Consider the following 14,854-nt stretch of genomic DNA (forward strand, 5'->3'; position numbering starts at 1 on the left):
TCCAGCTCTGCCCTGGGGTTTAAGAAAACAGTGACAACATCTGGGAAATAAAGTCCTGACTGACTGTTAGTATTTCATTAACTCTGCACCTCATATTCAACACCCAGAGTGGCTGCCCATCACCACCTATGGAGGGCCTTGTTCACACCACAGAAACCCTCCTTCTTTATAACGCAGCAAGGAACATGCTCTCTCCCTCTGACTTCATCAGCAAAGACTAACTTCAAAACTAGACATTACCTCAAGAGTAATGATTTATCCTTAGGAGGGAAAAGTGGCAGCCATGACAGAGAAGAAGACAGCCTTGAAACTGGCCAAGAAGTGACCCAACACAAAGTGGAAACGTGACCCTTCACAGCGATCATGTTAAGATTATCAGATGAAGTAATACAATATAACTGTTTCTTGCAGGATGGAGAGGGGACAGGTACAGAGCTGAGCTGAAGTGAAGCTGCTAACAGAAGAGCCTTCCTTGCTTAGAAGGCAAGCATACCAGGGAATGAGAAAAATCATGCCAATAACTGTTAAAGATGTTGATTTCCTTACATATTTGTCATTAGTTTTGTACATTATTAATTGCCGTGCAGCAACTTCTTCTGAAATATTAGTGTGGTTACTTAGCTCTCCTGAGAGTTGGCTTATCTACTTACACATTAGAATAAAATGTACTCTGCCTGGAAACTTCTGTGAGACTCTCTTATTTAGTATTTGGCAAGTATTTGGGGCTTCCTATATGGAGGTTGGAACAGAATTTAAAAAATAAGATAGATTATTGCATATGAAATATGGTCATAATTTCTTTTAAAAAATGTGCTTTTTTTAGATAAATGACAATTTGATAGCCACTGCTGGGTTTTCCCTTGCATGAATATGATGGATCAACAGTCACATGTACACACACACAATTTAACTAAGTCAATGTTACTGTAAGTAATCTAAAGCAAGTTGATACTATAAAACCCCGTGCTATTGCAGTGATGCAGACTGGCAGTAGGAACAGAACTACAGCCGCAGGTAAGATTTGTGGTCAGCTGTAGCAGAGACATGCTCATACTTTGGCACCAAAACCCCAGCTGTGACCTGGAGAGTCAGCTGTTTCTTAGATGTCTAAGACCCAAACAATGCTGGACAAAAGACCTGTCTCTAAACTACTATTTATTTCAGGTCTGGTTCCTGAACAGATGTTCTTTTTCTTGGAATGGATTATCATCTGCTAAGGAATTGATTTAAGACCATCTTATTTGAATGTAAACTACATATTCACATTACATTCAGTCAGCAAAAGCTCTTGCCTGCTAAGCTGCACAGTCCATGTATAGTCCAAGTACTTGTTCTAATTGTGCAAACACTGAATTGTTCCAAGTCACCAAAGTCAATATTGTTTGTAAAGCCAGCACTGCCCCAGTTCGGATGTTTAAAGTTGCCAGAAAAGAATGACTTTTGAAATTTTCCTTTGAAGCTGGCTGAAGAGACGGGTGCACTGCAGGTCTCTCCATATTCATGTCCCTTCACAATGAAGAGCTTGTCCAGATGCCAAGGGGAAGCACTGGGAGGCTTCTCAAGGGGGAATTCAGCCAAAGAACAAAAAACTCCCACCTCTGCCCTAACTGGAGTGCTGGGAAGTTTGCCTATTTTGCTGTGTTTTGTTTTTTAATCACTCCTTCAACAGATGGGCAGCAGTCATACGTTTTGTCAGAAAAGTTCACCCAACAGGACAGTCAAGCTTCCAGCAGCCCCCTGTATAGTACAGACAAAAGGCTGTTTCTCCAAAACAGTCCCCTATCCTGGGGCAAGCTGTTTTGACATTCAAATTCAAATGGTGCCATGGTCAAGCTCAAGCTTCTACAGTTCTGGAGGGTCCAGCTGGCCACATTCTGAGCACATACCTCCCCAACAGCTACAGGTCTGCTAGCACAGGAGGCTTATGCTGCCCTGGTACTGCTGCAGCACACAGGTTTTACTTCTGTTTTTCTGAAAAAGTTTTGGTCTTCTGAGTAATTTGAATGGCAAGGATGTATTCCTCTCATGACAGTGTATTTTTGTGGTTACTCAAATACTGCCACTGCACAGGTAATTTTAAAGGTGTTATAATTAAATCTATGGATTTAACTAATTTCCAGTAGTTTATTTAATTTGCAGCGTTACTGAATCAAGGAATACTTCTTAGCCATATGAAAGCAATGTGCTTAAATAGAAAGTTCAGGTAATAGGATTAGTTAATTGACAGTTAGAGGCACTTGAAGGCATGGTTCCTCCATCAGTAACTGCTGATAAACTTGGTTGTTCCCAGCCTTTCCATAGTGTCAGAGCCAGCACAAGAGCTAACTCTTACATGGGGATGTTTTCAGTCAGACCAGGAAGCCTCATAGGTGTGCAGCTCTTCCAGCGAGGTAGAGGGAAGAGGAGAGTGGGGCAGAAGGGAAAGACAGGACTGCCCCTTGTGAGTAGGAGCACAGACTTAAATAGCTCAGATTGATCAGGAAAATGCACCGAGATGCTCTTGTCTGCCCCACTCATGCTGAAACACTCTGGTGTGGACTTCACAGCAGTCAGCACTCTGCCATTCATAAGTAACTACATAAGATGCAGGATAACAGGGATGCTGTACTAAGATATTCCAAAGGTTAGGGATGTTCTGTTTGCTACAGGCTATAGCATCAGCACTATGCCTGAAAACCCTGCCTACAATGCAGCATGGCTAGGGCAGCCCTGTGAGGAGCACATTAATATTTGAAATGCAGTCTTTGCTCACACAAACTTAATTGCTACATGAAGAACATTTTTTATAGTTTAAAATTTTGTCTTTGAAGGAGGAGGAAGGAAAAAGAGTCTAATTGGGTTTTAAATTCTGATGTACGTATATTCAACACAATGTATGACACTCACAGCAAATCAAAGCCAGCTTAGACTCAGCTTTTCTGCAGCTTTTTCCTCCCATACCTTTCCAGGATTACTAATTAATAGAAACCAGATGTCAAGTACTTTAGTATGGCCTTAAATCCAGGATGTGAAGAGCCTGATCTCCTTATTGCCCTGGGGCCTCATGTGCAAATTGAATTTAAGCATCACTACTGATTTGCTAACATTTTCTATCCCTCTGCCTACTGACCTGTGTAAAGATTGATACAAAGGAGAACAATGTCCAAAGGTACAAACACCTTCCTCTAACATTTTTTGCCAAACCTTTTTCTAAACAGTGATCGGCAATAAGTGGAATTCCAACTTGCAGATACAACATAAAAATAGAGAAAATGATGAGAAATAAAATTTTGAATTTAGATCTTTATTATACAGGCCCAAAGCTGTGGTCACAATGCAGTTACACTGTAATGGGAATGGTCTTGCTGAAAGGATCTCACTAAACAAATGTAAAGAGACCACAGACTACAGAATTCCAAGTAACTGTCACTTTAATTTTTAAAAGAGCAAAAATAAATAAAGGAATGGCAAGGATGTCCTTTTCACGTATGGTGGGGTGTATACATATTCTTTTTTTCCTATAGCTATTCAAGAGACAAAATTAGCAAATACTGCCCGAAAATGCAGACCTTTCATGTGAGGTCTCATCTAACTTAGCTATTTCTTTCTCCTTGGCTATTAGATCAAACACACATTCGGATAGATGCATATGCCAAAAAAGAAATGCAATGTAATTTTTTTGTATTGCATTCCTACATCCTGTCCTCTCCTCCTCTTTTCAGGATACCAGCAGGAAGTAATTGCAGACATCTAGTCAAATAAAAACCCTGGGACTTTCCCTGCCTAGTTTTTCATGGTACTGTCATAATTTAAGGATTCATATCAAATCTGGAAAGGTTTAGGTGTCTCACAGGGAATTAATCATCTCAGGAGTACAGATAGCCACAGTGAAGAGCTGCACATAGACTGCACACTTAATGTTATGTAAAAGTGGTTATCTTTAAAAAAAGAAAACATTTCTTAAAATTTGTAGATTAAAACAAAGCATGTCTTATTCCCTACAGGATTTTCTCGTAACCTGTTCTTCAATTACTTGCACTAGGAGATGCTACAAATGGTATTAGTTACAAGATAGAGCCCACTGTCATCTTCTGGTCCAGCAGAAGAACCTGTCCCTCTGATGGATGCAAAACTGTTCATCTGAGCAGATCATCCTCAACAGCAGAAATATGGTCTAGAAACTCACAGAGTTTATGGTTTTAATTTATAAAATTAAACCTGCCCCAGACAGGTAATACTGATATGTACGTTTGCCATCCCTGGGTTCTGTCAGAAACGGGGTACTGAGGTGCTCAGAGCCGTCTCAGTCTGCAGCGCTGGGATCCTTCTGGCACTTCAGACCCAAGATGCGATGTGATGCATGCTAGAACGTGGGCGCACTCCTCACTTAATTCTGCAGAGCCCCGGACCTGGTAAGCTGCCAGAACCTCCTTCATCTTGCCTGTTGACAAAAGGAACAATAACTAGTCATCACTGGTTGCTGGAGTGCAATTCCAATTTTTAAAATGCCCTATAAATGAGACGAGACTTTCTTCTTTTTCTTTTTTTACCAGGCAATAGCAAATGTTCCTTAAATAACAGATTTGGGATAAAGTTTACAGTCTCTCTGTTAGCCACAGGATGCTTATGAGGGAGAAAGGTGTCTTACACTGCATAGTTCCTAAAATATTATCCAGGATTAAATAAACCATTATTTTAAAGTATTACTAGTTTTCTCTTTCAGTGCCCAATAGCTTAATAGTTTAAAATCTTAATTAAAATACTATCTCTGTAAAGCATAATTTTGTATAGCAGATTTTCTGACTAAAAGTCCTGTACTGTCTGTCACACACTGTACACATGATACAGCATAAGCAATTTAGAGGATTAATAAACAATTAACAAGTAAGAATCCAACAGAATAATATGTGGTTTACGCAAGTTTGGTGTCTCTCTAATACACATTGGCTATGTCCATTATGTATTGACAGCAACTATTAATCCTAACAGCTATAAATCCTCCATAAATGACTCAGTGAATGGGCTTCGCTGAGCCCAGGGAAATCTACTCTGATCTCCTGCCAGTTATAATTTTTCCAGAGGGTGAAAGTTCAAGCACTTTGGTTCTCAGAAAACCATTTTCTTTTTTAGTATCACAGACTAAGGGAAAAAGGTAAGACCAAGAATATGTCTCCAATATATATTTCCTGCAGAATAGGTAGAAGGAGAGGCAGCGGTACCTTTGGAGGGTAATTCACGCACTCCTTAGGTAATCTCTAAAAGGTGTCAATCTGTTTTTTTTCCATGGACTATAAATAGACTAAAGACCAGACTCTCTCATGGCTAGCAGTGAGTGCTTTGTATCCTACCAGATATCTGATTATGTTTACCTATATATTTCACAAAGACCATTCACAAAGCCATCAGACCATATTAATTTTCAATCAATACTAACATGAGCAAAATTAGAAAAAGTATAATTGCTTCAATCTAATGTAAACAGAGACACCATGCAATAAATTCCTGAACTAGTTTAAAGTTTTTTGTTATAGACCCTGAAATTTAGTGGAGATATCCACAGTAAACAATAATTTACATGTATAATTATTATCCTTATCACATAGATAGAAAGCACTAAAGGAATAGAGCTAGCAGGTGATTTGAGATTGCTTCGCCCATACCTGATCTATGCCATGCCTGCTGATGTTTGTCTAACCTATAAAAAACGGTTAGACAAACATCTAACATAAAAAACATCTGCAAGGAAGATTCCATGAATTTCTCCTACTCAACCTATTCCATAGCTCCACTTTTGCTTGCCAGTTCGTTTTCCCCTGATGCTTAAACTAAATCATCCCTGTTGAGATCTAAGCCTATTATTACTTTTCTCTACAGAGAGCATACATGACAGCTAAATCCTTTCCTCTTTAGAGTCACCCACTGTTATATGAAAGCAGCTATCACATCTTCCTTTCCTCCTCTCATCTCTAGACTAAACAACCTTTGAACCTTTCCTTGAAGGCCCACGTGGTTTAGATCTTTGAAACCAGTTTGCTCTCTTGCTGGATCCCATATGAGCTGCAGTTTCCGCAAGTGGGTAAAGCTCTGCCACTGAAGCCTTATCAGTGCCTAGCAGAGCAAAATAATTACATTTTATGCATTATTACTCCCCTTTCTATAACCCACATTAGCACTGGCCTTGTTTGCAGTAGCACAACATCACTGGTGCACGTTCAGTTTGGGATCATTACAATAGATGCATTTTCTGCAGAATGGGTGCTTGGGCAGCTGTTTTCCATCTGCATTTATGTGCAGCTGATTACATTGAGCCATATGTACAATTCTCCATTTGCTCTAATTTAACTGCTGGAAACCTGATATTTTCTAGGCTACTCCACTACTTTATCTAGGTAATGTTCAATTGCCTTGCTTCCAACAGGCATGTTCTGATTTATGAATTTATTAAGCGTAATTCCTAACCTTTCATCCAAGCTGTCAGAGAGAATACTGAATAGTACCAGAACAAGGAAAAAACTTGCAGAAATGTACTTAATGGTGTATCACTGAGAACTACATTCTGTGTATGGTTTCCAAATCATTTAGGCACTCACATAACAATAATTTATTCTAGCCCAGCTTCCCTAGCATACATGAGGATAATAACAACTGAAGTATTTTGCCATACAGTCTTGTTCAAATAAAGCAGATAATACCAGTAAATCTTTTAAAATAGAATATTGCATACACTTTGAAAATTAAAAGCATTATGGAGAAAAGATTAAAAGTAAGAATACAGTCTTGCTGACAACTGATTTTACATCCATATAGCTACTTTCATTAAGTAGGTACTCTACTGGAATATTGTTCAATTTAGGCTTAATGGAAGTCTTTCATGGCCTTTTTAAACTGAGTTTTGCTCAGTGGAAACCTCCACTGAGAAAGCAACAAAGACATACCCCTACAATACCTCCTTTGTAAATAAATCAGTTGTACAGCTTCACAAAACTCCAAGCTGCAAAATTACTGTTTACTATTTATTTTGCATAAGTTCTTGATCAGAAACATACTGAAAGAGCATACTAACAGCAACAAGACTGATGAGACTGAGCCTTTCAAAGAAACAATTACCATTCACATTAGTTTTTGTGGAGATACAAGCCGATTTCACAAATACAGGAGGCACAGATCACTCCTGCTACTCAATTGGGGTTATTTGGCAGAGACTTTCTACTTTTCACTCTATGATATATCTGAGCTACTCAAAAAAAGTGAAAAAACTTGCTTCCTGAGGTGGAGAGAGCCCCCCATTCTTCCCCAGTGATGTACAATACTGTATTTTGAAGGCCAGAAGAAACTGAAATACAAACTAACCAGTAAATACAACACAAAGCACACTTTCAATTAACAATAAATGTGATTTGGTTTGATACCTGGGGATATACCCCATTGGTTTTCAAGTGAAAAGAAGAAACTGACTTTCCTCTGAGAAAAAACATGAATACAGACCTACAGCAGCATAAAGAATACACACAGATATTTCCTACTTTCTCCAGTGGAAAAGAAGGAAACAGGAGAAGGAAGGATGAGCAAGCCAGGCTGACCCAGGACCACTCATGACGTACAGCCCACTGTCTAGCTGCTGAGGCAGAGAAGGATTCCCACAAAAACTTGCTTGTTACAGGAAGTCAAAAGTCCTGAGGCTGAGATAAACCAGATGTCTGCACCCCTCCAAGAACAGCTCTAGGGATTTTAAATTATAAAATTTAAGAGACTTCTCCATGAATTGTAGACATCCAGATACCAAAATTACCTTTGTCTTTTTGTCAGTCAGGGCTAGGATTTCCAACATTTCCTGAGGTTAAGACTTTTGCTAACAATGAAAGGAAAGGACAAACTGCTCAGTCAGAAACACACCTGAAAGAAAATCTAGGCAGTGGCTTGCTCAGGAGCAGAAAAGTGGATACCCTGTTGACATGGAAAGATGCATGTGTCATGGTGACTTTTCTCTTAAAAGACTATCATTGTTCTTTTTGCAATCCAGAAACAAAGTCTGCTCAGCTTGCTTGAAGTTACTGGAGTGTTTCCCAACCCATAAACACAGATCTGATGAAATCCCTCTGGGAAAAGGGGAGAAAAAGGGAGGAAAAACAGGAGAGGCACTGGCCTGTTGGCACCAGCTGGGTCCTGCCACCACAGTGGGATGTAACTCACAGGCCCAAGGGTAGGCCAGGCTGAGTGCAGGCAAAGCTTGCAATGCACAAGGTAAAACTGGGCATGTGGTGTCAGCAACGCCCCACTTCTGCAGGCAAAAGAGACAAAGTGGATGGGTTGATATTACTGTGACCTGAAACGATCTAGGCTGGAAATAAAGACAATGCCTCTGCAGTAATTTTACAGTGGTCCAACCCCCTTGTATAATCCTGCTGCATGGCTTTGAAATATTCAGCGCATTTTTTTCCTGAGCTACTGCTGCTTTTCCACAGGGGCTGAAGTTGCACACAGAGATGCAGTTCCAATCTGCACAAAATCTCTTCTCAAGTCTCACACAACGTGTAAGGGAGGTGCTCCAGTAATGTGAAACAACAAGGAGGGGATACATTCATGTCACCTGAGTTGGGTACCCAAGGATGGGACTCAGTTATCTATGCTTAGGTGTCTAGTGCTTTATCAGATTCCCTAAAGGTTTCCTGCCTCATTAGCATGGGAACCATCAGGGCATCTTTAGTGGCACTAGACACTACTGCTTAGGCAAGCAAACCCATGATAAATATCACGTGCCCAGACAGAGTTATCTGGAGCCAGTCAGTGATGGGAGGAGAATTTGTCCCACGCTCACCTAAGTGTCTAAAACACAGCTTGGGAGACATGTGTGGGTGTCCCACCCCCAATACATAGCACTTGCTCTGTGCTAGAGACGAAACAGTCAGCTTTGCAGTGTGTTTTGCAAGGGTAAAGTGAAGTGAGATGAATCCCACGCATTTTCTTCAAAAGCAGAAACAGGAATTTGTATATAAAACAGTGTGATGTTAGAGTGGTGATTAATAGGGGGAAAATTAATAAAGCTCTGTAATTAAGGCTGAAGTTACCAGGTAGAGATTAATAGCAATTGCAAAACTTTTCCTGATGTTAGCAAGCAGCATAAAACCTACATAATTTAAATTACTTTAAATTTTAGTGAAAGTTTATGGGTAGAGAGTAGACTATTGATACTGGAATACCTTGATCTGTTTGTTCCTTGAAGGCAAATATCTTAGACTTGCCAATAAGGAAATGATGATGACTGTATATACCTGAAATGAATTATGATACCCCTGTCCTTGATGTTAGAAAACTTTAAAGGTAATAAATAATGTGATGTTATATATTTTGGTGTCATAAGTAAATAGGTAGTAGGAAATTGAAAATTATGATAGTTATATATGACTCAATCTAAGTTTGTTTGGGGGGGAAGAAATGAAGAGTAATGGTCAGTATCTGAATTAATGTATTGTTTATGTTCCTGTATACAAAAAGATTCTTACTTTTTTTTTAACAAATTAACACGCAAATATTCAGCAGAAATATTAGAATATATCTCAGTCTTGACATCATAAAAATATCAAGAATATAAGGAAAAAGGGAATCTACAATGTACTAAATTGAAATTACACTTAATTACAAAGGATAACAAGTTCTCTAAATTTTTAAAGAATTTATTGATAATATATTTTAAAAATAACAAGAATCTGCCAGTTTAATAATCACACAAAACAGTTTAAAGTATGAGAAGACCCTAGACTGGACAGAAAAGCAGCATATACTGTTCTTTAAAACAATTAGAAATCATTGGAAAAAGTCCTATACAACATGATTTTAGAATCTGGTTAACTTCAAAAGCTTTTCTGCACTGAATATGGTGGTGCATGTAGTATCAGTTAGAAATGAACAGTCCAGTGGCACACTGCATTCTCTACTTAAGATCCAATTAGGGTACCAAGTGATAATCCAGTTCTCCAAAATACAGGCCAGGATCTGGCAGCTCTTCATGGGAGAGGGTGAATTCTATGATGGAGGAGGAATTTCACAGCCTTGCAGTATTTTCCCTGGTGTGTGACTGCAAATGCATGTACTGCACTGCACAAGCCAACAACTGTAGCCACCTCTGACCTCTTCAATTTCTTCCCCTCCTTTCAGATAATCTATGCCTGTTTTTTTTCAGTCCATACATATCTTCCTTCAGCAAGAATTCTGTAATCCAAACTATATAGTCATTGCAGCTGTGTGAACTCTGGCCAAACTCAGTCCTTGGCTTTATCAAATCCAGTGCTGTCAACTCTGGAGAGTTGTAAGCTCCATGGTGTGATATTTTTCTGCAAAGCTGCTCCTTCTGAAGAGAGCTGCTTATGTGAGAATCCAAGTTTTCATATTTTAGTTTATTTGCACAGAAAAGGTGCAAAATATGGTTTTACATGATGATAGGCTGAGAAGAGGCTGAGGAAAATAGAAGGCAAAATAAGAGGGATTTCCAGAGCCTTGATTTTGAGATGTCAAGATTTTAAAGCCAGTCTCATGATTTTTGAAGCCACAATTTCTGAATGTTTGACATTTGCAAGACAAAAAACATGCAAGTTTGCTGTCTTCAAGCTTTGCAGGCTGCCACACCACAAGGGAAACAAAGATATATGTTCATTTGGGGGTATGTCTACATAGTTAACATGACTGAATCTTGACCAAGAGCCAGCTCTTGACATACTTGCTAGAATGCTTCTTCTACATTCAAGCCAAACAGTACTCATCAGGGTGGCTATAGTATGGCAGAGGGTGTGAGATGGAAACTGCAAACACTTCAGGGTGTTAATGAAGAACAGCCTTAATCACTCCTCAGCTTGGCTTGACTGTGGGAATGCTTCTAGTTTGCTTCAAGACAAAGGCACATCCAATAAACACAGCAGGGGCAGCTCATGTGAACCCTTTTGTGCTGTGCTGAAGCAGTGAAGGATGGGTTCACAGTGTTGGGTGGTGCCGAGAGCTGGTATGCATGGTGAGAGCATCCCCACCACACAGTCACATGGCCCCTGGGAGAGCCAGGAGCCTACAGCACAACTGCTCCCATGCTGCATCATTCCTGCAGGATAAGCCTTGGCATAACCAGGACCTCCATCACCTTTCAGGATCCAGGGCAGCCTATGGGTGGCTGTGACTGATTTAGGGAGCTGTTTGCTGCTGAAGTCCAGGTAAATGTAGTCTGTCCCAAACTCTGCTTTCCTGTGGTGTAAGCGAGCAGGTAGAGGGGGGTGCTCAGCACTGGCACCTCCCTCAGCCAACAGACAGATTGGGTGCTGCTGCCTCCTAGTTGCGGGGCTGATCATTCCCGCAACTGGTCACACTGGACAACGTAGACAAAAAGTCATCGTGCAGTCACTGAGTATCAGCTGGAGTCAGCTAACAAATTGTCTGGCAGTAGCACAGAGCAGCTCCTTGTACTGTCTCAAAGCACTAACTGATGGCTGGGCTTCCAATAACATGGAGAAAGCAAGCTGAAAATGAAATCAGCATGTCTACCCTGAAATGGACTTGAAGCATCTTACACCTCTCTCAGCATTTGTCAGCACTACATCATACTGCTGGCTTGTCAAAATCCTGAGAAAAACAACAAACCTAGATTTTAATTCTCTCTCCCAGAGGAAGTGTTTTCTTCCTTTTTTTACTGTTGTGTCCCACCTCACTGAATACTAATAACTGTCTGGTTCCCAAAACTGTCCACAGTCCTTTGCTGTGTGGAATGGGAGGGGTACAAAGTAGGGGAACAGGAGACAGAAATTTCTCAGTGTGCAGGCTCCTCTTAATCCTTTACATCAACTGACCAAGCTCTATCCTAAAAGTTGTCTGAGTTGGGTTTTTTTCTATCATCTTTTTGCTTACTGTTGCAGAAATTCATTGCTCTGATGGCTAGATTTTTTTTTTCTAATTTGCAGCTGATATTTATTCATGACCAATTTATAACCCTGAGGTTTGTGTCTAGCAGATTTTCTGTTTTTTAATGGCGTGCAGTACTTGAAGGCTACTGCCATAAAAGTAAATAAAAAATGTTTCTATAAATACACCAGCAATGAAAAGAGGGCTAAGAAGAATCTCCATCCTTTACTGGATGTGAAGGGAAACATAGTGACAAAGGTCGAGGAAAAGGCTGAGGCACTTAATGTCTTCTTTGCCTTAGGCTTCAATAGTAAGACCAGTTGGTCTCAGGGTACCCAGCCCACTGAGCTGGAAGACCAGGACAAGGAGCAGAATGAAGCCCCCATAATCCAAGGGGAAATCATCATCAATCCGCTACAGCACTTAAGACACAAACAAGTCTATGGGGCTGGATGGGATCCACCCAACGGTACTGAGGGAGCAGAAGGGCTCACCGAGCCACTTTCAACCATTTATCAGCAGTCCTGGCTAACTGGGGAGGTTCTCAGTGGACTGAAGATTAGCAAATGTGACACCCGTACCAGAAAGGCCAGAAGGAAGATCTGGGCAGCTACAGGCCTGTCAGACTGACCTCAGTGCTGGGGAAGGTTATGGAGTAGATCATCTTCAGTGCCATGATGAAGGACAAGGAGTTGATCTGGCCCAGTCAGCATGAATTTATGAAAGGCAGGTCCTGCTTGACCAACCTGATCTCCTCTATTGACCTACTTAGTGGATGAGGAAAAGGCAGTTGCCCCCTAGGGTTTTGCCAGTCTGCATAATGAATGTGTTTACTGTGTCCATGTGCCTGTCTGCTGTCTAAGAATTATGTCGTCTGCCTAGCTTTAGCTATATAATGGAGACCATCAGCTTCCTTCCCAGGTGCCCTTTGCAGTTCCCACTCTTCAGTGGCAATACCATTTCTGGTAGCTGTAGTGTAGGAATTGCATCCTTGATGAATTAGAAATGTATGAATAGCCATGAAAGGTGAACCTCACAGCACAGAGCTCATCTTCAAGATCATGAAAATTGCTTCAAAATTCCAGTCTACATTTAAATGTAATTATCTACATTTAGCTTTAATTAATGTCCTAAATAACTTTATTTTAGGTGCAAGTTATGACCTGTCATTACTTGTGGTTTCTCTGTGACCTTAGCTACTATTGATCACAAAACCAGTAATTCCATTGCTGACTCCGTCTTGTTGGCCCTGGCACTAAAAATATTTTGTCATGTTTAAAATTTATAAATTATGTAAACAGAATGCCTCTTTCTCCCATACTGCTGTTATTCTGTAAATGTCTCTGTACTGATGGTAGATCCATCCAGCAGTAAATAAGTAAAAGATACTTCTGTAGGTCATTTTCTTTCAGATCATTAACTGCACTTCCTAGTCAGCTGTCTCTCTGTAAATTCTAAAACCACTGATTGAACCTACATTGGTGTTACCAAATACCACAACATATTAAAAATGCCTGAGATAATCATTATGGGATGACATAGCCTCAGGGCACAGGCCAGGCTCTTGCACCTGTTGAAGACTATTGGTTGCTATTATGCCAGCTATAGTCTCCCAGGAACTTACTATTAAGTTCATACTGGAAGTTTAACTGAATGAATTGTTCAATAAATTTTGTTTCTACATTCACTCATATAACATCTTAGACATGTCAGGATACCTAAGTCTAGCTCTTAAAAAAAATTAAAAAGCTTTAATATCCTTTTTAATGAAAAACAACTGAATTAGTTCTGTATAAATAATTACAATAACTAGAACAATACTTGAATAAGCAGTATTATTCACACTACTGCAAGAATCAAAAGAAATCTTAATGGAGAAGACAAGAGAGTTTAGTATTTTACCAGTTACTGGGCCCACCTTTCTTCTAAAGTACAGACCCAGGCACAGAAACATCTCCATCACCACTATTCTTCTCCATTAACACTGATGAACAAAGGCTTCAACCTGTTTTTAAAAGATGGTAGTTGCATTTGCTTGATAACCAACGCTTTTAAAATGATCCCTTTTACACAGGCTCACTACTGAAACTGTAGGATTTAGTTTTGGGCATTCAACATTAGGCCCCTAAATATCTTAAGCTTTTCCAAATATACTGTTGTCAGTAGATACTATTTTTGCAAGAAAATGGGAAAATTAAAATTCATTCAGTCGTGCTGTATTTTTTTTTTCCCCTAAAAAAGACAGTCAGTAAAACTAAGGTCTTTTTGCCTCAGCTCCATCACAGACCACCCAATCTACAGAAAGTTATCCATCAGCTCCAGTCAGCAGAGGAACACAGCCTGCTCTGGATGCCAAGGATCTCCAGAGAGCAACATAGCCAAATTCATAGCATTCCTGTTCACCAAAGGATTTAAACCAGAAATATTCTTGCTAATTACTACAATCTTTCCTTACTGTAACTAACACCATCATTTCTGAAGGGATCTGACATTATACAAAGCAAGAAAATACAGTAACAAGTTGTTTGAGGCAGAGGAAGATAAAGAAATTTCAGAGGATAGCTGTTTTCTAATCAGATTAAGCTGTCAAGAATCTTAAATTAAAAAATAATCTGAAGACACTTCGCTTTACCTTGAAGACATATTCTATTTCTTCTTTTGAACAAAATTCAGCACAAAGGAAAATTCCTTTGCTATAAGTAAAGCTTTTAGTAAATAAAACAAAGCATAGTAATAAAAGGTATTTAAAATGTAATAAAAAGAACAGTCTGAATGCTAAAATAGCATTAAAACAAACAAACCCCAGAAGTAAAAAAATAATTATTAACTGTTAGGTTCTTTGGTTCATATCACTAAGAGAAAAATCTTGCTATCAGTATTTCATCAGTAATTTTGCTATTGTAAAATGAACCAACGTTTATTTTTTCTCTAATTGTAGAACATGTTTCTGCAGTGATATCAATAGTTGGAAAAACATCTGTACTGCAGAGAACAAATGCAT

General features: G+C 39.5%; 1 protein-coding gene across 2 annotated transcripts in view; it reads right to left on the reverse strand.

Moving 5' to 3' along the window:
* Nucleotides 1-3,297: 3,297 nt before the first annotated feature.
* The window catches only part of SCAF8 (SR-related CTD associated factor 8), a 95,186-nt gene continuing 83,629 nt past the window's right edge, over nucleotides 3,298-14,854 (reverse strand). For both annotated transcript variants that reach the window (XR_004080711.2, XM_031049765.2), the window contains one exon: nucleotides 3,298-4,420. The gene's annotated coding sequence lies outside the window, so the exon portion shown is untranslated. The remainder of the gene's footprint in view (nucleotides 4,421-14,854) is intronic.

Source organism: Melopsittacus undulatus, chromosome 3 (genome assembly GCF_012275295.1).
Source record: "Melopsittacus undulatus isolate bMelUnd1 chromosome 3, bMelUnd1.mat.Z, whole genome shotgun sequence".
Classification (NCBI taxonomy): Eukaryota; Metazoa; Chordata; class Aves; order Psittaciformes; family Psittaculidae; genus Melopsittacus; species Melopsittacus undulatus.